General features: G+C 41.8%; 1 protein-coding gene across 5 annotated transcripts in view; it reads left to right on the top strand.

Annotated features, from left to right (window-relative positions):
- The window catches only part of SGMS1 (sphingomyelin synthase 1), a 158155-nt gene that overhangs the window by 48975 nt on the left and 81486 nt on the right, over positions 1-27694 (top strand). Inside the window, exon 1 of one of the 5 annotated variants that reach the window (XM_023509623.1) lies at positions 8055-8174. The exons of the other annotated variants lie outside the window; for them this stretch is intronic. The gene's annotated coding sequence lies outside the window, so the exon portion shown is untranslated. Of the gene's footprint in view, positions 1-8054; positions 8175-27694 lie in introns of those variants that run through there. 5 annotated transcript variants of the gene reach the window in all.

Raw genomic sequence — 27694 nt, 5'->3', positions numbered from 1 at the left:
TTTCACTAGGATGGTTGTGAGGATGCAATGAGGCAGCATCTGAAAAGTTTTGAGAATAGCTTAAGGTCCCATAGAAATGGAGGGACTGCTTTATATAACACGACAGCTTTTGTCATTACAGGAGGGAAGAAAGCTGTGCTCTAACCATTCTCCATTCTCTTTATGGTAACTTATGTTAATTGTTAAAATATTCACTGCTTCCTCCTATCCACCTCTATCCCTGTGAAAGGGTTATACTTTCCCACTGTAGTGAATGCTGATCCCCCTGGTTGGTTTGGCTGTCGGTCTTATTTTGGCCAGTGAAACATGTGTGACAATAATAATACATGCCATTTCTGAGCACAATCTTAATTTTTTAAAATTTTTTATTTATTTATTGAGACAGAGTCTCACTTTGTCACCCTGGGTAGAGTGCTGTGGCATCATAGCTCACAGCAACGTCAAATGCTTGGGCTCAAATGATTCTCTTGCCTCAGCCTCCCAAGTAGCTGGGATTACAGGCGCCCATCACAACATCCACCTATTTTTAGAGACAGGGGTCTCATTTTTGCTCAGACTGGTCTCAAACCTGTGAGCTCAGGACAATCCACTGGCTTTAGCCTCCCAGAATGTTAATTACAGGTGTGCTGGCTGTACCACCGTGCCTGGCTCTGAGCACAAACGTGAATAGGGATGGCCTGCCATCTCTCTCTTCCTTTTGCCAGGAATGAGCCTAGCATAGGGGTGCTAGTAGTGGTGCTCCTGCCTTGGGCTCCCAAGTGAAGAGGACATGGAGCCTACCTAGCACAGGTCATCTGCAAGGAGCCACACAGGAGCCCAGAAATGAGCCTTTCTCCATTGCTGGCCCCAAATTGTGGAGCGGTTTGTTCCTACAGTATAACTTAGCCTCAACTGATTTACCCTCCCCTGTCCCCTTAGATACCAGCCTCTCTCTTTCAGACCCAACACATACACACGCACATTGCACACACCCACGCACAGACACGGACACATAGAACTTAGCTTCCTCTGTATCTTGAGAGATGGTACCCCATCACCTGCTGCACTGCGGTCTTTCTCCTGTATTCCAGACTTCAGTCTTTATTAGAGGTTACCAACTCAAGTGAGGCATTTAAACGAGCTATTTAGGATTGATGCAAGATGCAAGAGGCATTTAAACGAGCTATTTAGGATTGATGCAAGATGCAAGATGATCTTCCATTGTTTTCTTCAAACATATGTGGAACATACCCGTGTCCAGGTTTGGACTCGAGGTTTAAAGTAACGCAAGCTCTGGACCCAGCCTTCAGGAATCAAACTGGTACAGATGTCATGTACCCAAGTAGCTGTCAAACAAGGCAGACATTGTGGGCTAGAGAAGAGTGCCACTTTGATCACTGGCAGACAGTGTTCACATATGTGTCCCCCCCAGGTGGTCTATCACCCTAAGATGTTCTTTCAGTGCCACTGCTTCCTGTTGGTTCAGCTCATCTCCCTCCCCCCCACTTCCTTAGCATGCATTTACTGTACCATTCATTATGCTACATGGTAGGTTTCTGTGTTCTCAATTTGCAGTTTTAAGTCAAACAGTTTGTACTGACTCATTCACTAGTTAGGGTATGTCTTTTCTTCAACATACATTGTAAATTCTTCAGTTTTACAGATGATCTATTACATATCAATGTTTTCCTGTCATGTAAATTGCTTAACACACTATTAGAACAAGGTTAGGTAAATCAGTGATGGTTTGAGTTGATTATTTTTCCCCTCAACTCATTGGTTCTCTTTCCCATGGTGTGTGAAATGCAGTTCGGTACTGTTGGTTAGGATGCTGCTTTCCTCTCGCTTTTTATGGTATCTAATGTGTTTAAGACTCTCTCCTAGGAAAACCAGTTTTACTAAGGCTTAGGTAATACCTTACCCCAATTTGGAATGATTTGGAGTTGACCTCGCATAATGTCAGGACTTGCCTCTGACGACGTGACATATGTCAAGAAGATCCGACTTCTTTCATGTTCCTAGTGACTAGTCCTGGCTGTGGGCTGTGAGTGAAACCAACAGCTCACAGAGGTCTGTCTGATTAGTCGTTTCTGTGTTAAGCCAGTGAATAATTGAACAGTCTCTTTTCCTTTATGACAGAATTCTGCTATTTTCTGATTTACTTTTGACCACGAATCTACTTTGATATCAGAAGACACAGGGTTAATTTATTATTAAAGACTCATCTTGGACCAGGGGCTTTCAAGTGAGTCATCTGACTGCACAGAAGTGGTTATCAGCCTCAGTAGACCTCTAGTCCCAGGTTTGGGGTCAAACATGGCTTTGAAGCTGGTTTGTGTGAGTTGGCTTTATGATTGGACTGTGGGTAATCCAATTATTCACTCCCAGATTCCTCCTGGGTTCAGAGTAGTTGTTAACACTGGTCTTATAGCATTATATGTGGCTTAAATGTAAAATGGAATCCAATGTCATTAGTAAGTACTCAGGGAATGAATTAAATTGAGCATGTTTTTCTTGTTCTGGGTGAAATGTCATATACGTGTATGTTTTCTGTTAGGAACAGTATGAAAAATGGAGTTAGGGGACATTATTAGAAATATTGACATTATCTTTCAGATAAATTATGATTCAAATATCTTTCTAAGGACTGGCCATAGACACCAGAGACATCTTGTCTCAAGTGAAATGTACTTGATGCGTCACATTAGAGTTCATTGACTTTTGACTCAAGAAGTGAACTTGTAGAATGTAATTTATTACCAGGTTAAGGACTGTTTGAATAACCTTTCACATTACGTATAGAATGGAATTCCTTGATAGGTGGTGATGTTTTCTGGGCAGACAAATGAACCCTTCTCACTTCTGAGAAGTAGATCACCTTCTTCCGGAGGACTTACTGCTCTTCCCATCATTCCAACAAGGTGGTCTGAGTGTAGACTAGCCACTTACGCATCCGTGGCCCAAGCCATACCTTTCTTGAGAGTTTTAAAAATTCCGTGAAAAGAGAAATAGTCCCTCTTAGAGTTGGCAGAAGTGGAAAAGGCGGGCTTCAGGCCAGAGGACAAAGCCAGCCTATAAAAACAAAGGTGCCAACTTGTCCCAGTACAGTTCATTTTGAGTTGATTCTAAAGTCCAGACACCCCCATGACTTTTCCAGTGCTGGCTTATTTAGAGTCACGTATCTCCCTTTTTGCACTTCATGGGCCATTTCTGTTACCTTCAAGTTAAACAGTGCTGGCTAATTCATTTGGTTGTTTGTACTTGGAATGTTTACTTAGCAAACATGCCTTTGCCATGGGCAATTATAATAAAGTATTTAATTGCACTGAAATCAGGATAGCTGATTTTATGATACAGCTTTATGAGAACAGTGATAGTGTTTATTTCCATCTGTCATGGAAGCAGAATTATGTTGAAACTTATCAAAGGATGTGTGTGTGTGTGTGTGTGTATTAATGACTCTTTTGACAGAGTCTTGCTTTCAAGAAAATGCCATATACCTTTTATATATATCTGTGATACCATAGCATGAAGATGTCACATAACAAATGTATACTCATGATGATTCTAGGAGTTATAAACTGTCTGGAAGAATTGTCCCTTGCTACTATTTATGGCTAGGTGCACATTAGGTAAATAAGATGTTTGTGGCTATAACACATACATTGAGAGGGATGTTTATATTTAAGGAGGAATTGATACTTTTGCAAGATTATCAAATATGTACATATATGTTTCTTGCTTGAAAGGGAAGAATGACTTACGGCCTCTCTTCCCTTCTGTGGCCCAGTGTTTGGGGAACTGAGATTTTACGTGACAACACTGTTTTGTAAACTCTACTTCCTTCTAGGAAGCATGAGATTTACTGTCTCAGTAGCACTCTGCATTGTTGGAATATGTCATAAAGAGCAAAGAAACACATCTGCTGCTTGGGTCCTGCTTGCCAACTGGTTTGAACAGCTATAGTATTTGTTTATTCTTGACGTGTCAGCAGTCCAAGGGAAAGTTTTCCTTTCTCCTTTGTGGCTGTTATGTAACTTAAACATCATTATATCAACAACAATGACTATTTATTCAGAATCAGCTGGGCCCTGTGGGACACAAAGCCTCTGAAACACAATCTCAGCGTCAGATGGACTTTTGTTATCTGGTGAGAGAGAAAGGTCAGGGATCTCAAAAAGAAGGGTGACACTAAGATACTATTACATGAAAGAAAGTGAAGTAGAGATGCCCAGAATAAGGTGTGTAGATATTTGGAGGAAAGGAGAGATCCCAGGGCCTGGGCCTGGGCCAGTGAGTATGGTTCCAGGAGAAAGAGAGAGGGTTTGGGTGGATCTGAAGATGGATAAATAGTATAAAGAACGAGAGAAAGTCATCAGTCAGAGGGCATGGTGTGGGCCTAGTGCTTTGACTGAACCTGTCAAACTACCAACTTAGCAGGGGATCCACCTGCATGGGGTCCCTTGGGCAGCCTTTCCGTCAGGGTTGGGATTGTGGGCACAACTTTGATGATACAAGCACAATGTGAAGATTTAAGAATGTTGAGAATTTACAGGCCCTGGAAGGGTACATAGCACACAGCACGCCCATCCTTCTCCCCCCACCTCAGGCCAGGGAGCACAAGGAAAGAGAGAAAGAGAGACGGGACCCGTGAGCCAACACCTTGGTTGGGTCCAGACAGGTTTCCCATGGGGAATTTTAATTGGTGGGTTTAAAGCAAGCAAGTACTAGTTCTAGGAGGTCACACTGTGACTTGGAGGAAGTCACTTTGCACTTGTAGACAAATGTTTGAATAGTCTGTTTAAGGACATGGTGGGAAAGTGAGGAGCCCAGCCTGCTAGGTAGGTGGGAGAGATGCCTGTACATTTTAACTCCGGGCATCAGTAGAGCCATTCAGGTGGGGTACAGTATTAGAAACTGTGTCAAGGGTGGCCAAGTCCTGCTTCTAGTAGGAGAAAGTTAAACTTATATTTAAAAATGTATACCAAGAAAAAAAAATGTATGCCAAGGCAATTTAGAATTAGAAGCACTCACTGTCCCTAGGTATAGAGGTGGGCCACAGCTTTAGGAGAACAGCACAGTTGTTGGCAAAGGCTTTTTTAAGATCGGGGATTGGTGAGGTGGGGGCCAACCTTTGAATCTGAACACTGGGGCCTGTGAGTTCATCACTTTTTTGGTATGGGGCTAACTGAATATTGACAATTGTGCTTTGCCTTTTAATTTTAGGCAACAAAGCCATCTTCAAAAGAGTCTTTCTTTTTTTCCATGAGAATATTCTAACCACATTGGTAATGGTGTCCTTGTTTCTAAAGCATAAGGGTTCTTGGAAAGGAAACCTCTTTTAAGTACTTTGAGTTATGATTGCAGCTGAACATATTTATGAAGGCTTCCTTCTCCCTGGATGGAGTTTCTACTCTGAATTTGAAACTTGATCAGATCCTAAACAGGAGGAACCGGATAGATCGTTTCTCTTACCCACGTGTGCTGTCTTTACTGTCCTCCGTTAACACATCTCAGAGTATCTATATATGACTGTACACACAAATACAATTTTAGTTTTCAGACTACAGTGTTAACAAATTTATTGAGTTGTTCATATACCCATAGGTTTTATGTACTTGTCTTATATAAAAGAGCTGCTGTCCTTAGTGTAGGAGCCAGCATGCTATCAGTTAGCCCCGTATAATTCATTGTCATCATTTAGTAAACAACCTCAGTGCTTTTAAAAATGCATGATAAACTTCCCATGAATGTTTGGGCAAAGTTTCCCAGAAAGCAAATTGTGTTCCTTTTTATCTCTACTATAAAATTACAATTATTTAATTGAGAGAGGAAAGGTTATGACTTGATGTCATGATGGACTTTGACATTTGTCATATGACAGTGCTCTTGTGTTGGGAGGTGCAAAGGGGCCTGCCAGCTGGAACCTCAGTCAGGAGACACTCAACCTCAGTGGCCCAGGCATGAGGGGATGAATGCCTGAATCAGCAGTGGAAAAATGGCCCACATGTAAAAGAAGCCTTCTTATTATACTGGTTGATAGTGAACTGTCAAGAGAGAAGGAAGGTGCTCAGATGAACTTAGAAGTGTGTAGGAGAATAAATATTACCTTTATGAGGAATATGAGAGTCATCGTAAGAGAGATTTATCAGCTTTATCGTTTAGGGGGCGGCCCTTCATAGGTTAGGTGCCTGTTGCTAAGGACAGACGTTAGGCTGCAGGTCTATCTTCCTGAGCTTAGTCTCCCAACTGGAAGCAGCCTTGAAGATCCTCAGAGAGGGATGAAGCAACTCACCTGGTCACTCAGTGGCAGAGACCGGGAAGGCAGTTCTTGGTTCCTGAGGCCGTGTTCCCTCCCCTCTCCCATGCTGCTTTGGAGAAAAGAACAGCATTTTAGGAAAGGCCTGTGATCTCATTTTAGGCTTTGATTAATGAGTATTTTGAGGCAATCTTGGCTTGTGGAATGACCAAACAAATATGAAAAAGTTAAACTCAGGAGATGTTCTCCAAAAGCAAAGAAGGTTTGATTTGTAACAATTTTTTTTTCTTTCAGAAACTCTCTGTTGGCACTAATAATCAACTCATTTCTTAATCAGTCTTCAGGAGCTAGCACTTCTGTAGCATTCTGTAATTTGCCAATTTCTAAATATTTAGTTTCTTTTAAATATGTTTTTGCCAAAATAATATTTAAGGCACAGTGATCCAGATAGAATATTTCCAGAATCACTCTTACTTTATTAAAATTTGGCTTAATTATGGCCTAAACGAAATCATTCCAATTTGAAGCCTTATTTTCTTACTACCAGTAATATTTCTGTTCTCGGTTAGGAACAGGAAATTCAAGAATCCTATGCTACCAAGCTTCTTAAGTTTCTCACCACTTTAAAGGACTCACACTAGGCAATACCAAAGGACTACTTCAGCTCTAAAATTCTTTTGATATTTAACATAGACAAGAATTTTTAAAAATTATGGTCAGTTTATCTACAATTTTGAAAATTCTGATTGAGGACTCAGAGGGACAGGCGTGGCATTTTTTGAGTGCCTACTCTTTATGTCAAACACTGGGCTGCATGCTCTGCATAGATTATCACACATACAGTGGTCCCTCCTTACAAGACCCCCAGTGGAGGCCTCAAACCTCATTTCATACTGAACCTTTATGAATACTATGTGTTATACATTTGTACATATCTGTGATAACATTTAATTTATAAATTAGGCACAGTAAGAGATTAACAACAACATAGTAAAATACAACCATTTAAACAATACTCAGTGTGGTACGTAATTTAAACCTTATGAATTATTGCTGGAATTTTCCATTTAACATTTTTGGACTGCATTTGGGGAGGGGTATAACTGAAACCTAGCAAGGAAACCTGTGGATAAGAGAGGACTATTGCAGTGGGTCTTCAGCCTGTTAGGGTGAGTATTTTATATTCCCCATTGCTTATGGTTAACCTGTTCAAGTTCATGTAGCATCAGAAGGCAGACCCGAATGTGCTTTGACACCAGATCCCCGGCTCTTTGCGCCTAGAATTCCTGCCTCAGGAACTTTTACCAATGGAAACAAACGAATACGTACCGATGGAGTCACTGCCCTATCACGATTAATCCTCGTTTCTTAAGCATTTTAAAACGGCGACTTACCATTTTCGAGAAGTAACGCCGAAGTTGTTAAAGGATTAAAGAAAAAACAGATTGTAAAAAGCTGCTAAGCCTGGTGTAAATCAAGAAGGGCAAGTTCCGCCTTAACCGACAGTGAACACGCTTATTGGTTAGGATTGGCCGGGCTGACTCATTTCTTTTTTGCCGTGGCAGAGGGCCACACCCTACATTCCAAAAACCCTCTGCTACCCGGCCACGCCTGCCATTCTCGCTGTTGGAGCCTCGGAGGTTGGGGTGGACGTCCCAGCTCGCAGCTGCTCCCCGAGAGGCTCGGCGCGTCGCCTGCCGGCCGGTTCCACAGCACCACGGCCCCGGCGGGCGGGCAGGAGGGCGGGGAGAGGGGCGGCGGCCGGCGGGGTGCCTGGCTGCGCGGGCCCCGCGGGAGCCGGCCGGCCGGGGCTCCGTGCGCTCGCCTCGCCCCCTGCGCCGGGGCAGGTGGAGCGCGCCCTGAGCGCGCTGGAATCGCGCGCAAACTTGCGCCCCGGGAACTTTCCAGGAGACGCTGCCTCCGGGGAGGACAGACCGTAAGTGTTGCTCCTTCTGGGATGCTGAGGTTCATTAAAACTCACTCGCAGACGGTGGGACCTGATTACAAACAACCATCCACGCCTTCTAGAAAACACCCAGCATCGCTGTCGGTTTTATTTCCTCTGATCCGGCGAAGTGAAGGGAAGCTTAGTTTTGACTGGATCCCGCTTTAATGACAAAATAGGCGCTAGCTACTCACACCTGAAAACGCCCAACGCGGTTGCGGAACAGTGGGTCAGGGGTAGGTAGCCCAGACCAGCAAGAGCCCTGAACATCGCGTGACGCTACCTGTTGTGGTCTGAGAGCCGCGGCTCAGGGGTGGTTCGGGGGTGCTTCAGGGGTATCAGGCTTTCCTCGTGGGGGGAGGGGGTGGAGAGAATGCGAGTGTATTTACAGTTTGGTTGCCAACCAAAGCGGGCGGGACGTACCCTCTTTTTCAACCACTCCAGTTCCCTGAACAGAACGGTCCCTCTGCCAACTCTTCTGGCTGGTTGGAAGCCGGCTGGGGAGTGAGTGTCCTCTAAAGGCCGTGGGGAGCCCGTGCTCCCCGTGTTTTGGAGCGAGCATGTTTACTCCACCGCTGTGCTTTCTGTTTAGTGCGCCCAGGTGATTGCCCTGGTGGAAAATGTGTAGATGAATGCACCGAGAAGGATGCGGAGAAGGATGCGTGGCATTCGGTGGGGTTTTTTTTTTTTCCTTTTTCCTATTTGTTTTTGCTCTGTGTAATTATTTATGAAGTGCCAAAATAGAAATCTAGAGACTCAAGTTCTGTTCCCCAAGTGAATGAAAAATCATTCCATTCTTAATTCAATTGAGTTATCATTTTTAAATTTCTGTAAAAATAAATTCAGTGAGCGTCTTCAAAAAATTTGATTGTCTACGAAAACTAGTTAGCCAGTGCATTTGTAGGGTGCAGGTAACTTATTTTCTTCAAAAGGTTGGGAGGGTGCGGGACAGGGAAAGCAGCATCTTGTGATGACGGGGGACACACACAGTGCCGCAGGGGTTACCACCGTCAGAAATGCTGCCTGTGCGCTGGAAGGGCAGGCTCGACATGTGGCAGAAAGGGTGGTGGGATAAATGGTAAACGGAATCTTGGCCTTATGAAGACGCGTAGTATCATTGCACTTAGGAGTTATGAAGATACTGTGGTGCAATCAGCAGATGGGCTAACAGAGGAAGAAAATTCTTTACAGTTGACTTTTTTTAGGTCTATGGAGGAAACTTCATGGAAAGAAATCACTTCTAAATGAAATAATTAACATAAAACTTTGCAGACTTTTAAGTTACCCTACCAGTGGCTGTTTGCACTGTGTCCAGGTCCATAGGCTAATTGCCCAGCTCAGTTGCTTTGTGTTTAACTGATCACAATGCTTCTGTGGGAAGGAAACTGAGTATGATGATAGGAGAGATGGCTTCAGTCCACCGGGGCACGTGGAAAAGCCCCCTCAGGTGGTGAGAGTGGGGAAATTTTTATTAAATCCCTTACGCGGTGTAAAATCAAAAAGGATAATTAAATTTGAATTTTTATTAATTTCACCTAATAGTTATAATAAAGCTAAATATTTAAGGATTTCCTTTTAAGTGGGACTCAGTTGCTTTACATGAATTACTTCACTTACTAGTCACAGTAGTGCTAAGAAGTAGAGGTATTATTGTCCTGGTTTTATAGTTAAAGAAACAGGCTGGGCAAGGTTATATAACCTGCTCCACATTTCACAGCTAGTTAATTTAGTTTATGTTAGAAGTTAGCATTTAAGGTTTCTTATGTTTCCCATGTGGCTCCAATTGCTCCTAAAATAGTTTTGATTTTTCTGTGTGAAATGATCCAGAGGAGGTTCTTGGTTCAAAGCAGATTTTTAACTGATTTAAAAGTTCCTCATTGCTCCAGTGCCAAAATATCAAAGTTCAAGGAATGATGCATTTACTCTGGAAGCTGGTGGTTTTCCAATATTAACTCAACAAGCCCTACCCTGGATGAACCCGTTAATCAATACACGTGGCTGCCCTAGGGTTGCTGATCTTCGGTGGCTTTCCCTAGTCTCTTGTTGAAGCCCTTTGAGATCTGTGTGTGTGTATCCTTCCTGCTCCCCACAAAGTGCATGTCACGCTTTCTCCAAGTGTAAAGCCAGGAGCTGGCCCCACAGATGCCCAGCACTGCTCATTTGATTGCATACCTGCTGTACTTCATATGCAATGTAAAATGTTTTTAAATTTATGTTAGCACCCAGGTTAGTGTTGCACCTGTGTGTTAACAATGGTAAGTTCATAAAGGCACACTCTGTGAGCACCAAAACCTCACTTGGTTGCAAGTGGGAAAGTGTCAGTGTGTCTGACAGGGCAGCCGGTTCTGAGAGTTCATCAGCTAGGGCATCTGTTGGCATGTCATAATGCAAGAGGACAGCCAGTGCTGTCTTTTCAGAAGACCATGTGCTACAGCGTCGATTCCAGGACTGGGTGTTACTCATGTCCCGGATGTAATGCCCTCACTATCTATTTGACATGAAACACCCACCTTCTTAGCAGGGACACCTTAACCACTTCCCTGGCCCTCTCTTAACTCTGAGCTGCTTTAAGGGACTTGTGTTCTTGGAGATATTGAAAGAGCATGCCAATGTGATGGTGTAGCCACTTGGGAATAACCTTGAAAGCGTGTGATAAGACTGGATTTTCCAAAATGAGGGGACAGTAAGTAAATTCTGAAAACCATAGATTCAGAGCCTATGTTGGGATCTAGCAGAATTGTAAATCATGTTTTTGAAAAGAGTTGTTGGGATCACATAGGAAAAAAAGCCATGACCCATATCTAGCAAATGTTTGCTAAGAATCACTCCTATCCAATTAACCTTATGTCTTTGCTGATAATGTTAATTGGACAGATATAACAGGGCAGTGTCATAGATATGACATGTCTGTTTCAACAAACATCTAACAAAGGGCTGTGTGTGTTTTTCCTCACGATGGAACAGTGTGGGCTGGACAGCAGTATAGATAAGCGGGCTTGTGTCTTGTACCCCGAGAAAGTTGATGAGTAGACTGATGGCCGATGTAAGCACGATGCCAGCAATGTGCCTTAATTAGGGCGTGTGGTACAGCTGAGGGAGGAATACTCACACATTTTGAGAGGTGGGGGATTTAGAACCGAGGAGGTGGTAACCCCATGGTTCTTTGAAGCCCTGTGGAGAGTGGTTAGGAACCAGGATTCTGCAGACCGACCCTAGGCAAGTCAATTGAGCTCTTTGTGCTTCAGTTTCTTCACTCATGAAAAGCAGATAATAATAAAACCCACCTCGTCGGGCAGTTGAAGATATTGAAAGAGTAAACTAGATAATCCTAGATAATCCATGTGAATTCTTTATTTATTTTTTTGAGACAGAGTCTGACTTTGTTGCTCTCAGTAGAGTGCTGTGGCGTCACATCATAGTTCACAGCAACATCAAATTCTTGGACTCAAGCAATCCTCTTGCCTCAGGTTCCTGAGTAGTTGGGACTACAGGTGCCCACCATAACGCCAACTTATTTTTTTATAGACCATTTGGCTCTTGTTCAGGCTGGTCTTGAACTCCTGAGCTCAGGCAATTCATCCGCCTTAGCCTCTCAGAGTGCTAGGATTACAGGTGTGAACCAACATGCCTGGCCTCCGTGTGAATTCTCAAAGCACATTCTGAGAGTAAATTGTATATTAGCGGTTAGTCTTATCCAGGGGTCCTCAAACTTTTTAAACAGGGGGCCAGTTCACTGATCCTCAGACCCTTGGAGGGCTGGACTGCAGGCCCCGGGATGAAGTCGGCTGCTAAGCAGGATAGGCAGCGGTGGCAAAAACACCCAGCGGGCCAGATAAACGTCCTAGGCGGGCTACATGTGGCCCTGCGGGCCATAGTTTGAGGATGCCTGGTCTTATCGCTTGTACTTTTACTGCTACTACTTGAGGCAGTGTTGTGTGCGTTTCTGGGTTTGGGTTTAAATGCATTCCCTGAATGGGGTAATCAAATGTTGGAGAGAGTGCCTAGAAACTGGTATTTGAATAGAGGTTTAAAGACAATGGGCATGTTCACCTTAATATAAAAACGGAGTGATAGCAGCAATATTATCAATATAGTGAAATAGAGATGTTCACATTCTGAATTCTATACATTTCATCCAGTTTAATAAATGCTTTCTATTAAGGAGCTATATCTTGGTATACAAGAAATCTAAGTTAGGATTTAGGAGAGCACTTTGCTGGAATCAGTTTACTCTTTAACCAGTTAGTTATGTAGTCTAACATAATTAGCTTAACTCAGTGATTCTCTACAGGATGCATTTTTACCCTTAAGGGACATTTGGCAATATCTGGACGCATTTTTGATTGTCATAACTGGGTGTGGAGAGATGTGCTAGTAACATTTGTGGATAGAGGTTAGGATGCTGCTAAATATCCCACAGTGGACGGGGAATCCTCTCATGACAGAGAATTCCCCTGTCCAAAATGTCAGCAGCGTGGACCCTGAGAAGCCCTATACTCCAGGTCAGGGTATGTGTTTTGTGTTTGTGAACTTTGAATACTTATCTTTGCTTTTAAGTTTCACCAAGTACACTTAGGAGTTATGTTTATGAAAGGGCCTTGGAGAGTTCGTGCATACTGAAATCTGCAGGTGTATACAGTGCATACATTTTATCATTAGCACAGTAAAGTGTGGCTTGCCCCGTTTCCTGGAGGAGGAATATATTACAGTGGTTTGGCGCTACATAAGGCTTGGCTTGAATCTCAGTCCTACCAGTTTAACCCTCTGTGCGATTCAGGACAAGTTTCTTTATCTGTGAAAACTGAATCCCTATTTCATAGGGTTTCGACAGAGGAATGAACAGGATATACACGGAAATTGTGTAGCACAGTCCTTGGGCACAGTAGCAAATCTTAGTTACTGTTTTTTAAAATTCGCATTGCTTTGAGTGGTGGAATTGAGCTCTGCTTATTAAAATGTAAGATTTGGAAAGAGAGTGGGTAGGAAAATAGATTTTTAATGCTTAAAAGATAAAAAGCAAAAGAGTTCTTATCTTCCAAAGGAGATAAAATCTTAGGAGAAGTAAATGTCTCTGGAGATGTTACTTTGGCCCTAAGGTGAGAAGTAGTTGGGGGAGGGATAATTTGCTTGGGAAATAAGCGTCTGCTTCCTCATGTCAGTCTGGAGGAGCTAAGAATATAACTGTGTGTTTGTGAATCGCTCCATTGTGAAAACTTGTAATGTTTGTTCTTCAGCAGTGTAATATCTGTTTTTTTTCATTTTACTCTTGATATTGAGATCTTAAATATAATTTCTAATGCCTTAAGAAGTAAGCCAATGCATGTGCAATTGTGTCCGTTTGGTTGTCTTGGTGACTTCCTGTACCCTCCTCTCAGCTTCACCCCAGAGGATTAAGCTTTCATGCCATCCTCACTCTGTCACCTCCACTGTGTGTATCTAGGAGTCTGGAGTCCACCCAGGAGCCCCACTGTTTTTCTGCCTCTGTAGCAACCTGTAGCTTGTCCTCGAGCAGTTGACAGTGTATGTATTGGACAGGAAGGTGTGACAAAGGGATGACTTTTTGTGTGTGATATGGATGACTGGAAATATCCGAGTATCCACCTGCTGTCTGCCTTGTAAAGGCAGAATGTGTTGCAGTTCTGTGAATTCTCTAGGAGGTACCAATAGGAGGCCTCGCAGTGAAAAACTCTGTGGCTTAGGAAAAGCTTCTTACTCAGGTGGGAGAATTAAAGTTAAAAATGTTTTTCGAAAAGAGTTAATTTTCTTTCTCAAGGTCCCTACTGCATGGGAACTGAATTGTGTGAACCTCACATAAACATGTGACTTGAACCCTCAGGCCGGCACAGGTGTTAGTACTCCCGGGCCCCCAGCAGCTTGCCTCCACGTGGGTATCTGGAAGGAACTCTCTCCTGTTGGAGCAGTAGGGAGAGTTCCCAGCTGGCTCGCAGCAGGAGGATGGTGGCAGTCCAAGGGGAAGTACAGCAGCCACAGTAAGAGGCATGCAGAATGAGAAGGGCTTGGGAATAAAAACACACTAATTTGTACCGTAGACTAAGCCCTGTTCATGCTTGGAGGCCTTCATTAAACTAACCTTGAAGCCTACTTAACTCTCCTGATGGTACAGAAATAGAAGGTCATGTTCCAGACAGATTCTCATGGCCTTAAGCTGCCCCTGAGTTTCTGGGTAATCAGTATTGGCAAAAAACTGTTAAAATCACTAAGTGAGCCCAGCTGATCACACAAAACAACATTCCTCCGTGGGGTCAGAAGCCAAGAGTTTGATATTCCAGCCAAGGTGAAAGTCAGGTTAATAATAAATAAACGAAAGACTAGGAGAATTGCCATTCTAGATCTAGGTGCCAGTGACCACCATTCTTGAGACCTGATAGATGATTTCTCTGCTTCAGGTACATTTCCTCACTGTGATTTCTGAGATGTGGATGAGACTGGAAATTACTGTGTGCTGCTGGAAATGTTGTGGGAAATGTTTGAAGGCTGATTTATGAGTTTGTAGGCCCTGCGGCATCAATTTGTTATACGTCTACAGTATTTGGTACCAAAATCCTAATTTCGATTATGCCTATGTAAAGGTTAGACTTGTGCTGAGTCAACAGAGATGGATTTCTTTGCATTTTGAAGTTAAGGGTCTTGCCAAAGACTCAAAACACATGTTAGCCGTAGTGAAAGCAAAGAGATTTAAAGTCAAGGTAGAGTGGAGCCATCTGCCTCATCACCTGTGTCGCAGGTCTTTGGCATTTAGTGAATTCTTTACATACAGGTCTGATGTACTTTCCTTTTTTTTTTTTTTTTTTTAAAGAGTTCTCTCCTCCTTCCTCGAAATTCCTAAAGCCTTCATTTTGCTGGAATTATTGGCTCTTAACACAGGCGTGGTGTGTGCGCCATCCATGAGTGCCCACAGACCACTTCCACTCTTCTGCATTAGAGAGAAAAATCTGACTCTGAAATCAATTGTAAAACAAACCTGTGAGAAATGGATCACAGCAAGGTAACAAAGTAGGCAAAGAGATTAAATGGCTTCCAGGGTAGAATTATAACTTGGTTAAAGGTGCTATTAACAGTGTGTTACTTCTGTTGTTTGAAGAGGAATTTAGAGAAGTAGAATTTAGCGTCTGGAATAAAGACTGAGTTTGAAAGGCCAAACTGGTCTGTCTATAGAGCAGCATTAACAGGTCGATGGTGGATCGTCCCCTGCAGGGTGGGGCTGTCTGTGGGCTTTTGAAACCACCCGACTGAATGCAGTCTTGCCTTCATCATGGAGCATCGCTGGGCCTTCCTTATCCTCACAGTGCACAGAGTCAGGTCACACAGGAAGCCACAGAAAGCGTTTCCGTTCCGTGCCCACTGTGCAGCCTCCTGATTTTAGTTTGGTTTCCTCATGTTGTTAGGCTTTCCAGAGATACACTAAGAGCAGATGCCAGCATCCAATCTATATTATGGGTTTATATTTCTCACAATGAGGTATTAAACTGGTTTACTGCAAAATTGCGGTCTAGATTTCTCACAATGAGGCCTTAAACTGGCATTTTTTACTTTAATGGCACCATGGCCCTTTTCCTGATCATCATATTGTGAATTTGCAAGATTAAGGGCCAGCCTTGGACTGTGGTGAGTCTGCCAAGATGACCCTGCACTCCAAGGACCAGCTGGCTTCTCAGGGTCTCGTGGCTTCCCGTGAGTGCCCTTTTCTGCCTGACTTGCAACATGAGAGTGTGGTGGTCATCAAAATACCAGTATCTTTTTTGGCAATTTAGGAAATTTTGAGAAGAAAAACGAGTGCCATCGAGTGCTTATTCATGCTGGGAATGCAGTAGAGTTCTGTGGGTGGCTCACGTAAAGGTGAGTATGGTGTTAGCGTTACAGTCACCAGATAAACTGTTAGTTAGTGTGTCCTGTAATTCTCACTTAAATTGCACAAATTACCCAACAACTACAGAAATCCCCGAGCAAAACAGTTCATAGCCAAAATTTTGCAGAATTTTTTGGTGTGGTTTTACATCGCTAAAGTTCTTACAGATTTATGAATTGTACTTTAATTGGCTTCTCAGGGCAGTAGGCAGTATATCGTTCCTTGGGCATTGGGTTCCAGAAGCTGTGGTACCATTAAAGTCCTTTGATATGCGAGTGTCCTTCTAATAGTCATCCAGCCCCCTTGACACGCGGTGACAGCTGCCTGTGGTTGTCCACTGTTGGTCCTTAGCATTTCCCTTTAGGAGCCACATTCTCAGGAGAACTGGGAACCTGGTGTCGTTTATGTTTATTACCTCTGTTTAAAGGTCAGAGATATGAAATTAAATGTTCCAGCTCAGAAACTAGTTATCATTAGTCTAAGTCGGTGGTTCTCAACCTTCCTAATGCCGCAAACCTTTAATACAGTCCAAAGGGGTCTCAACCCACAGGTTGAGAACCTCTGGTCTAAGTCAAAGTGAATGTCTTTACATTTCCAGTAGTGCCAGGATAGATGTGTGAAAACCTTGTAGTCCCATTAAGACTGGGAATTTTACTAGAAAAAGTGTAAGGAATGGGCTAGTTAGTTCAATAGTAAATAAAGAGGGGATCATTCCTACTGGGTTGAAGAATAGAAAAAGCACATTTGGATAGAAGTTGTAGCCTTAGACAGCAGAGTAGGGTGACTGAGGTTAATGATAATGTATTGTCTATTTCAGGACAGCTAGAAGAGAAGGCCTGAAATGTTCCCAGTACATAGAAATATAAATGCTTGAGGTGATAGATAGTCCATCTACCCTGACTTAATCATTACACATTCTGTGTTTGTAATAAAATATCACACACACACACACTGTAAATATGTGAAATATTATATATCAACAAAAAAGGAGAAAAAAAAGCAAGAATTCCAATATTCTTTCCAAAGAGAGTCTTTCCTTTGGTCTAGAATAGGGCTATGCTTCAGTCTACACCTCTCTCGAGCCACTAAAATTTCCCTCACACCCCTTCATTCTCAAGCTATTATTGTGTTAAGATGAGTTTTATGCTTTAACAATTTGTTATCCAAATTATCTGAGGAAGTTCTATGTCCATATTTGTAGGTAGGTGGGATCAGGTAGGTTAGGGGTTGTTATAGTGTTTTTGTATTACCTACCTGTTCTCTGCCAAAGCACGGGAGAACTTCACTGGCTGCAGAAGTCCTTCCCCATAACAGAAATGACCATGTGCTAGACCTTTGTCCAGTACAGTAGCCACTAGCCACACGCAGATATTTAAATGAATTAAAGTTAAGAATCTCATTTCTTAGATACACTAAGCATACCTGCAGTGTTCAGGAGCTGTATGTGGCTGGTGGCTGCCATGGTGGGTAGAACAGTACAGGACATTTCCATCATCTCAGACAGGTTTATCGACAGCACCGTGTTATACGCTGGCAACATAAGGGAGCTTTTTTAAATGAATTTTTCCATATATAGATAAAAATTTGCAAAAAATGATTCAACCAAAAGTTCAGCCTTAAGGAGAGTACATATTATTAATACCCATTTTCAAGGAAGTCCCATATAAATCAAACATTTCAAGGGTTTAACTTTGGCTCTACTAGGCCAAATTGAAAAGTATATTATTTTAGGTTTCCACAAGTTTCAACTTCGGATCTTAGCAGGGCACGATGGCTTTCCAGAGTAGACAGTGAGTCTTCACGTGTACATGTAGCTGCTCTGTTGTAACTGGTTGGGGCCTAAGGAGGGGGAAAATCCATTTGTATTACAGCAGAGGCAGGAAGACAAGTAGGGTATATTGAAACCATGAGATAAGCAACTGCAGGAAGTGATTACCAGCCCCAGGCTGGAGGGACAATTGGAGGAGGCTATTATTGGAGCTCAGGGGCAGATAGAAGCTGAACCCACAAAGGAAATCCAGACATGTCAGCTCGGAGTAAAGTGAGAAGTGCTCCTGTCAGAGTCTGTGTTTCTCCTTCAGCTATGCAGAATTAAGCACCTCTTCCTGGCTTTTTATTGGCACATTCTGGTATATCATTTAGCAAATCAAGAGCGGCCATGTAGCTGGGTACAGAACTCAAAAAATGCACATTTTTGCTATCTCTTTTACTTGTGCGTGTTGCATTGGGCTTACCACAAAAGCTGGTAGGTAAAGGGAGTATATCTGGTAGTTCAAATTGGAATCAGAAACCATATAGTAGTTTGAACAGGGAGAATTTAATATTAAGAATTACCAGCTTTAATAAGGGGTTGGAATAATGTTGATAAATAAGCAGAATTCCATAGAATGTAGAAACAGGACATAGAACTATAGAAATAGAACATAGAAATTTAAGGAGTAGCCAGTACCTCTAAGGCTGAGATAGAGGACCCAAGGAAGAGACCAACTTCTTAGAGTTGTCTGAGATGCAGACTTTAATCCAACCTTGTTAGAGGGGACACAGCCTTGGCTTACTGCATGGCAGAGAAGTTGTCATAGTGCCACACCAGCAGAACTTAATAACAAACTACTTTCCAGAACTTGATGAAAATCTATCCTTTAGCGTAGTGGGGAAAGCTGTTCGTGAAGTGATGTCTAAGGAAGCACTCTGGTACAAAACTGTTGGAGACAGTTGCTAAGGAAGCTGTCCATGCTGCGGAAACCTGCTGGGTGATAACTCCAGACCCAGGAAGCAGAACTCCTTCCTCCTGCAATGTCTCCCCAGCAACTTCTATTGACAAAACATAACAAACCTCATGCCAGCTAGCAGTGGAAAAATACTTAAAGGGCCCAGATCCATTTTTGCAGATCAGGCAGTAAAGGATAAATTTGTAGCTGAGAGACAGTAAACTGATTAACTGACACAAAGAGAAACAAACAGACCCTTTATTTTTCTTTCACTCAACTAGGTGATTGTATGTGATATATACATATTCGAGTGGGTTTTCCTCCCAATGGTACATCATCATGTTCCTTAGACTAGCAGTGCTTTATGGTTTTATTTAATATTGTGAGTCATCACTAAGGGACTGTTAAGGACTAAATTTTTTAGTTTCTTTTTTATTGTTTGCCTTTTAAACTTTGGATAACTGGAGCCACATTTATGAATGACATTCAGCTAGATAACTTTACAGACTTTTGTTCAATGCCTGTGAAGATACACTTCACAACCTAGAATTAGAGTTGCATATGAAATAATTCAATTTGGGATTTTATCTCTTAGGCTTTATAAATATTTGCCAAAAGATTTCATAATATATTCTAGGATTATGGTTTATTTGTGTAGTTGGGTTTTTCATTTAGTTTGTGAGTTCTTTTCTTTACTGCTTCTCTGTGAATTGGGAAGATAGTTCTTCCAGGAGGGCTTTTAACAGACTTTGCCTTCAGGTTGTTTTACACATTCCACAGCTTTGAACTTCGAGATTTCTCTGTGGCTTCTTGCTCCATTAATACCATGCGATGCATAATTTATCATTTTGCTTAAAACATTTGAAAGGAAGAAATACTCAGCCTTGTCCTTGAACCCAGGTTGATACTCAATCCGCCTGTGTTTGCATCACCTTCTTGTTCTTCTTTATCTCTTATTTTGTTGTGTTTTTCTTCCTGAGAACTCCCCTAAAGAACCAACTCATTAAATATATTTTTCGTGGTTCCCGTATTAAGGTTTTCCATAAATACTTAAGATTTTCTAGTCTAATTTTTAAATTAGATTTTGTAGATACACAGCATAAAGAGAGAAGATAGTTGTCCATATGCTTTTACACCCAGGTAACCATGACAACTTTGAAAACAAATAAAAACAGTATCTATGTGGTTAATATACAAATGATGTCAAAAGGCTCAGGAAAAGACATAACTATTATTACATTTCTTGTGATTTCTTCCAGGAAAAAGTATTTTTGGCACATATCTATCTGGCTCTCTGCTTTTCACATTTTTTAATAAAAGGATTAATATATATACTGTGTTATCTCTTTTTTTGGGGGGGGGTTCTTCCCTTAATACATTTTAGAGGTTTTTCCCATCAGCACTTAAAAATCTTCTTTATTCATTTTAATGATGGTACAGCATTTAATTATATGGATAGACAACAATTGATTTCACCTTTGTATTGTTTCTGGATATTTTAGCAGTTGCCTTATTATTGGAGGGGGTATTTAGCTATTAAATTATTGCAGTCTGCCTTTCTGTAAATACTTTTTGTGTAAACAACTTGTTGACATATTTGCAGTTAAATTCCTGTCAGTGGGATTGCTACATTAGAGGTAACTGCACGTTATATTTGATAAACATCACCAAATTGTACTCCAGGGAGGTCAATGATTTATTTATTTTTTTAAACCAAGGTTGTATCTTTAACACACTCCCACCTTTCCACCAGCACTGTAAATCATCAAGCTTTACTATTTTTTGCAGGTCTAATAAGTTAAAAATGTTTCCTCTTTGTTTTTGCTTGCTTATCTCCACTTCTGAGGGGGCTTTCGGTTCGTTTCCGTTTCCTTGGCCATTTGAGTTTCTTTCTGTGAGCCGCCTGCTCCTGTGCTGTTTTGTGCTTTCTGCTTCTTCTTCCTCCCTCTTTTTTCTTTTCCCTCTTTTTCTTGCCTATATATTGTTGTGTTTTTCATAGTGACTTGTATGAGCTTACCTTAAATGAGGATAAATCAGTTTTTCTTTTTTTTTTTTTTTTTGCAGTTTTTGGCTGGGGCCAGGTTTGAACCTGCCACCTCCAGTATATGAGACCCGTGTCCTACTCCTTTGAGCCACAGGCGCCATCCAGTAGTCCTATTTCTTATGTATTGCCCTTATTTTCCCCCACGTTATCTTCTATCTTTTGATTATTCTTTAAAATATCTATGTTGTACAAGGAATATTAAACATCTTCTTTTACAATAGAAGATTTATTTGTACATTGAAAGAATATACAAACATCATTTGTATATTAAATGATATACATTTGATCATTGTATGACTTGAGAAAAGTTGGCCATACTTTCTACTGTTTTTAAGGCCTGAGTTGTAATTTGGGGCTAAAAGTTATCCCCACGGATCCTAGTATGACCTATACCCAGGGAGCCCTTGTGATGTCTTATTCAGACCGAGACTATCTTAAGGCATCCTAGGTGTCGGCAAACTTCTCTCTGGATTTGCCTAGCCCTCACCAGTTTATTGGGCCTCTGAAGAGGAGATAAGCTTATGAGCAGCCTTGTCTATAAATATCAGAATCTAGCTATCTGGTAAGATCATTCCTGGTCACCAAAAGTTGTAGATGATGCTCACTTCTGTATCCTGTGGGCTTAGCATAGAAACTGGCTCCCGAAACCTGATGTCTTGAATGAATAGGAACAAGGAAAAGCAAGAGGTTCTGGATGGAGAATGTGCAGGAGTAGAGAAGTCAAGTGAAGATTCGGTTTGGAGCACGTTCCTTACCCAGCTGTGGGCATGCCTGACACATGGACCCCTTAGAGCCTTGACCACTCTGATTTTCCATCTTCATAACCCCTTGCTCAGTTAGCTTCTTGACAGCTGCCGTGGGTTTTAAGATAATGCTACGTTATTTATCTTATAAATTTCACTGACCACTGAACATGCAAAACACTATACTTGTGCCAAGGGTTAACTTGGTTGACCCTCTTCTCTCTTTATGATCACATAATTATCTGTCTAGACTGACCAGAGAATGATAATCATGCCTATTCTCTTGTGAGTAGCGCTGTTAAAACTGCTATCTGATTTTAAAATAATAGATCAAGAATGGATTTCTCTCCAAATCTCTTCAAAGAACAAACCTTCCCCTTTGAACGTTTAAAAAGATTCTGGTTAAGGCTGGGCACGGTGGCTCACGCCTGTAATCCTAGCACTCTGCGAGGCTGAGCTGGGTGGATTGCCCTGAGCTCACAGGTTCAAGACCAGCCTGAGCAAGAACGAGAACCCATCTCTAAAAATAGCCAGGTGTTGTGGAGGGCTTCTGTAATCCCAGCTGCTTGGAAGACAGAGGCAAGAGAATCACTTGAGCACAAGAGTTTGAGGTTGCTGTGGGCTGTGACCCTATGGCACTCTGTGGAGGGTGACAAGGTGAGACTCTGTCTAAAAGAAAAAAAAAGATTCTGGTTAACAAAAATTGAATATACAAATGGCTTGTTAAACATTATGTGAAATAAGTAAGATACTTAAGTCCCAGAAAAATGGTTCGCTAGTTCTTTATTTAGTATCCTTGGAGAAGATTTTAAGGATTTCCTGGCAATAAAACGTGTAATTATTAATACGTATGAAAAGCCTCTTAATGGTATCACATAAGGGGCAATATTGTGGTGCTGTATTTTATTGGGTTGGCATATTGTGGTGTTCCTTGAAAATGACAATAAATCTTAATTTCCAATAGGTTCCTGGACTCTCTCTTGCCATTTGACCTGAGATGAGATGTCTGGTGGCTTTATTTATTCCTCATAGGTTACGAAGGCAGTTGGCTCTGTTAATTTCAATTTACTGAAATAGAAGCCCACAATAGGAAAATAGATTTATTTTTGAGAAAGCTAAGGCCAGGCTTTGACTTCTGTCACTGTGCAGTGGCATTCAATGCAAGAATAATTGGACACCAGAACATCAGAGAACCAGCCATTGTTGTTGTGACTGATCATGGTGCTTATTAAGCATCCTTTTCAATGCAGACTGACTGATGAAATAATTGATGGAGGATGCCATTAATTAAGCCTTTGACCAGACAAATTTATTATAGTTTGGTAACAGCAATTTTCTTTTCTAAACAGTATATTGAGATGAAAGAAAATGGAGTTTTTTCCTCTTTTAACAGAATAGAGCTATTTAAAATGTCTCTCAAAGAAAAGCTCACAAATGATTTCTTAGGTACAATAGTTTTGTCCCACTTTGACCCACCTTGCGTCTTTAGCTTTAGCTTATAAATCAAGGTGACTAAATAAGGCTGACAGAGATTCATCTGTAAATTTGTCTTTGGCATTTTGTACAGGAGGATAAATGAATAAGACAATAGAAGCTACTTCGAAAAATGAGTTTCTGAAAGCCGTTTTTATGATTTCTTAGTCTCAGTGAATACAGGTCTCTGTGTGAGACCTTGGTGCTTTGTCGCAAACCAGTTGGCCTTGGAGAAAGAAAGCAAATGAAAAATAGAATTCTACTATTACTGGCAACAAATGTAAAACATATGTACTAAGAAAATTGCAAGAAAATGGCTTTGGTGGGGTATCTCTGGTGAGGTGGTATACATTTTCAGTGATGTACAGACCTTTTGGAGGAATTCTTTGCAGTTGAAATGAAGAATAAACCACTGGATAATCATCAAACTAGAGGGATTTACAGCAAATGGGAAAACAGAGGCTTTGGAAATGGATGTCTCTGTGTTCAGCTCCCAGTGTTGCCACTCACTGGGGGAGCCCAGTAAATAAAGAACGCGCTCTCCAAACCTCAGTGTTCTTAATTTGTATGGGTGGAGATTAAACTACCTATCTTGAAGAGTTTTGAAAGAAAAAGGATTTCGTGCATACTAATCACTCAACAAAATGTGATATTCCTTTAAGAAAGAGGTTCTAGTATGTACATCAAGAGGATGGCCATTGAAAGGTATTTTCAGGGCTATTAAAGTTTAAAGTGCTCCTTAACAAATAAGGAATGGGAAATAGCACGAGTTTAGAACTTGCTGTTTTTCAACAAGGCAGAGATTTGCTCTGTTATTAAAAATGTTGACAATTAATGATTTTTTCTTATTGCTGGCTCAAGTGTCAGATAATTGACCTTGGTTTATGTTATATGTCTCAAGATGAGGCCATAGTCCCACTGAGGTCAATTATTAGGCATAAGTGTTTATACGAGAGCGTTTGTGTATCAGGAGTCTCCTGCCACCACTGGTCTGGTCACACATGCTAATTACCTCCATCGCGAGGCATTGCAGTTGCCTGGGTGGCAGCATTATGAGTCGATCACAACATTTTGAATGTGGGCACTTGGGAGCTTCCTGCCCAGGCACCCTCTGGCCCTGGCATGGCCCACTGGGAGGTTGGTTACATCAGTCCTGGCCATCAGACAGGAGCTGATGCCTGTCCAGTCTTCCTTTCATGGTCACCCGATACGTCCTGCAGACACACTGCTGTCAAGCACACTTGCAGTAAAGGAACAATCAGCACTTGTGTTTTTGTACTTCTTTCCCCCCACCCCCCACAGAAAAAAAGCTACTTTAACATTTTCTTCTTAGTAATAAGATAGTGCTGATGAAAGCTGACAGAATACTTGTTACCTGGGAGGCTCTGTCCTCAGGGCCTTGTGTACATAGTACGCTTAGTGATCTTCACAAGGTGTGGTGTGTGGACTGTTTGGTCTTTAATTTGCGGAAGCAAAAAACGGCGGCACCGGGTGGGTAATTTGCTCACGGTTGCACAGCAAGTAAACAGGACAGCTAGGATTTAAATCCAGGCCATCTGGCTCTGGAATCTTTGGATACTATACTAACCTTCCTCTCCAGAAAGGAAGTATAGAGAGTTATTCTCAACCTATATGAAAAGAACGTAAATAGCCATATAAATCCCATCTATCTGGGGACATTCTTGACATCTTGAAGGCACCTACTTCCAGCTTCCTTAACGCTGATGGAAAATCCTTTCTCGCTACCCATTTCTACTTCCTTGTGTTAATCATGATGAAAATTTGGTATTTCTCTTTCCAGATATACATGCAGTTATTCACGTTGTCCACACATAGATTGTGCTGGTGGGCCCTCTTTTCCTCAGTGTGCCCTGGACATGTCGTTGTGTGTAATCTCACTGTTTTGATTGACTGCTTCAGAAGGACGGCACCACTTTTGCAGGATTGGCTGGACCGTAATTTCTTTCGGTGTGCCACTTTCACCGGTGGGCATGTGATGGTTTTCACTTTTTAAATATCATTTTCAATAGTTGCACATATTGTATGAAAGTACTATACTTTAAATAATCTTCTTTTGAAATTTAGGTTATTAGACGGCATAGGATAAACATTCTCAAAACTGAGAATCTGAGCACATCCTTACACAATTACTTTCTAGTCCCAATTATAATGAAATGCTAAATCCAGATGGTCACTCTGTCAGTTTTTTTTTTAATTTCATTAAGGTATATTTTCCATACCATAAAATTGACCTCTGAAGTGTACGGATAGGTGACTTGTAGTAAATTTGCTGAGTTCTGCAGCCAGCACCATATGCCAGTTTTAGAGCATTCGGTCATTCCACTAGGATTCCGCTGTTACCTTTTTACCTTTCATCCCTCCCCCCCACCCTCTTGCGCCCCCACCCCCACCCCAGGCAACTCCTATCTACTTTCTGTCTCTATAGATTTGCCTCTCCTGGACATTTCAAATAACCTGTCACTTGTATGAATTCGATATCCATGAGTAATGCTTCTTTTCTTATTCTTTTGAATCATTTAGCCCATAAAACTCCTGACTAGAATCGTTCATCGTATTAGGGCTCAGTACTGTCTTGGATGATAATAATAATATGTGCATTTCCTCCCGTTCCACCGAGATGAATTGCTTCTGTGGTTGTGGGGCTTCCTCATTAGTACTGGGCATATTAAAAACGAACTGCTGAATGAGTTTCAGTCTGTTTGATTAACTTCTCCATGTGATGGCTTCACAGTGATTGCCAGTGGCCTTAGTTTGACTGAGAATTAAATATGTGTTGATTTCACAAAAGACATGTTACCAAAACACAGCAAGAACTTACCAGAACATGATCCTGTGAGAAGTAATATTGAAAAGTTCTCAGCCATGACATCCCGTGCCTGTTTTTGTTTCTAAGTGTTAGCTTCAAATTGCTTTAAAAAGTTGTGCAACTTACTAGAACGGAATCCTTCTGTACTGTTAAAATAACTTAAAAATGTTTTTAAAAATTATTTTATTGCCATTGTAAACCATTTTGAATTAAAATCTGGTATGTTTTAAAGTTTAGGATAAGCTGGATATGGTAGCTACCCCTGTGGGAGGATTGCTTGAGACTAGCTAGAGCAAGAACAAGACCCAATCTTTACTAAAAACAGAAAATTAGCCGAGCATCATGGCAGGTGCCTTTAATCCCAGCTATTCGGGAGGTTGAGGCAGGAGGATCACTTGAACCCAGCAGTTTGAGGTTGCTATGAGCAAGGCTGACACCTCAGCACTCTAGCCTGGGAAACAGCCTGAGACTCTGTCTCTAAATAAGTAAATAAATTTTAGGATATTTTTTCAGTATTTAATATTTCAATATCTGATGGGATTTTGAAGATCTGACAGTTCCTGCCAGTATTTTTGGATGCCTACTCCTTGAGTTTATAGATCTGTTTGGAACCTCGTTGTTTTTTAACCAGGTTTTAACCAGTAGTATAGTCTACTTTGGGGTTTCCATTTGAAGTACATACTTTTAATTGTCGTTTCAAATAGATAACTGCTGTCTCCTAAAGACCTCTACCTTTTAAGAATCTCAGCGGGAATAGAAAAACAACCATGACTATCTGCCTCTTTTTATGACAGCGAGAAAATATTTGCAAAATGATGTTAACTGTACTCTAAAACGTTAGCACACCAGAGTGCAAAATCGAGGGGTGGACAGGTTCTGTGTTTAGCCTTTGGAACTGTGTCCTAAGGAGACGCGCTACAGAGAAATGAAAGGGGTGCAGCCTCGCAGCTGGCAGGGCCACTCCACCTCTTTGAGGCAGGGTCTGTCCCTCTCATCCCCATGACTTATTTATTTATTTTTTTTAGTGACTTCTTTATGAATCAAGGATTAACACCTGAGGAGGAAAAAAATGCTCTTCTTAAAAGGAAATAACAGCTCTTTCTTCTGTGCCTTTGGATCTTAAATGGTTGCTTAGGTAACAGCCGTCACATTTTACCATCTTTGGCAAATGGGAAAGGCAGCTTTCTCCACTCGTGTTTGTCTTCTAGAGTGAAAACGAAGGCAGGAAGCAGCAACTGATGTGTCTGCAGAGTAAGGACCTCACGTGCGCAGAGGCAAAGATGTATAAACATCCGAATAAACCCAGGCCCTTTGTTTAGAACTTTCTCTCTTATGGAGAGGGAGTGATCTGTGATCAGTTGTGTCTGTGACTAGGATTTCCTAAAGTCACTGGCTGTCTCCTCCCTGCCCCTCTCGCTGTTGGTTTGGTGTGACGACTGTCCCCTTCCTACTTAAGATGAGGCCAACCATATTGAGTCTTTCCTGTCCTCGTCTGCATCTTCATCTTGCTTTATTATGGACATGTATAATTCAAGATTCAAGATTCTTCTCTTGAACTGGGGACTGACAGCATACACAGACGCGGACAGAGATAGCATGTCCTAGCTGGTACTTGCAGAGAGCCCCGTCCTGAGCAGGCCTCCAGCCCAGGAGTGCGGCAAACCATCTCCTCCAGGGTGATAACCTGCTGTTTGCAAAGAATGCACAGCTTGCATCTTTAAATCCAGCGACCATGGCTTGGCGCCTGTGGCTCAACCGGCTAAGGCGCCAGCCACGTACACCTGAGGTGGCGGGTTTGAATCCCCAGCCCGGACCCGCCAAACAACAATGACGGCTGCAACCAAAAAAT

Source organism: Otolemur garnettii, unplaced genomic scaffold (assembly GCF_000181295.1).
Source record: "Otolemur garnettii isolate 467f Iridium unplaced genomic scaffold, OtoGar3 scaffold00008, whole genome shotgun sequence".
NCBI lineage: Eukaryota > Metazoa > Chordata > Mammalia > Primates > Galagidae > Otolemur > Otolemur garnettii.
This window is presented reverse-complemented; position numbering and strand designations above follow the sequence as displayed.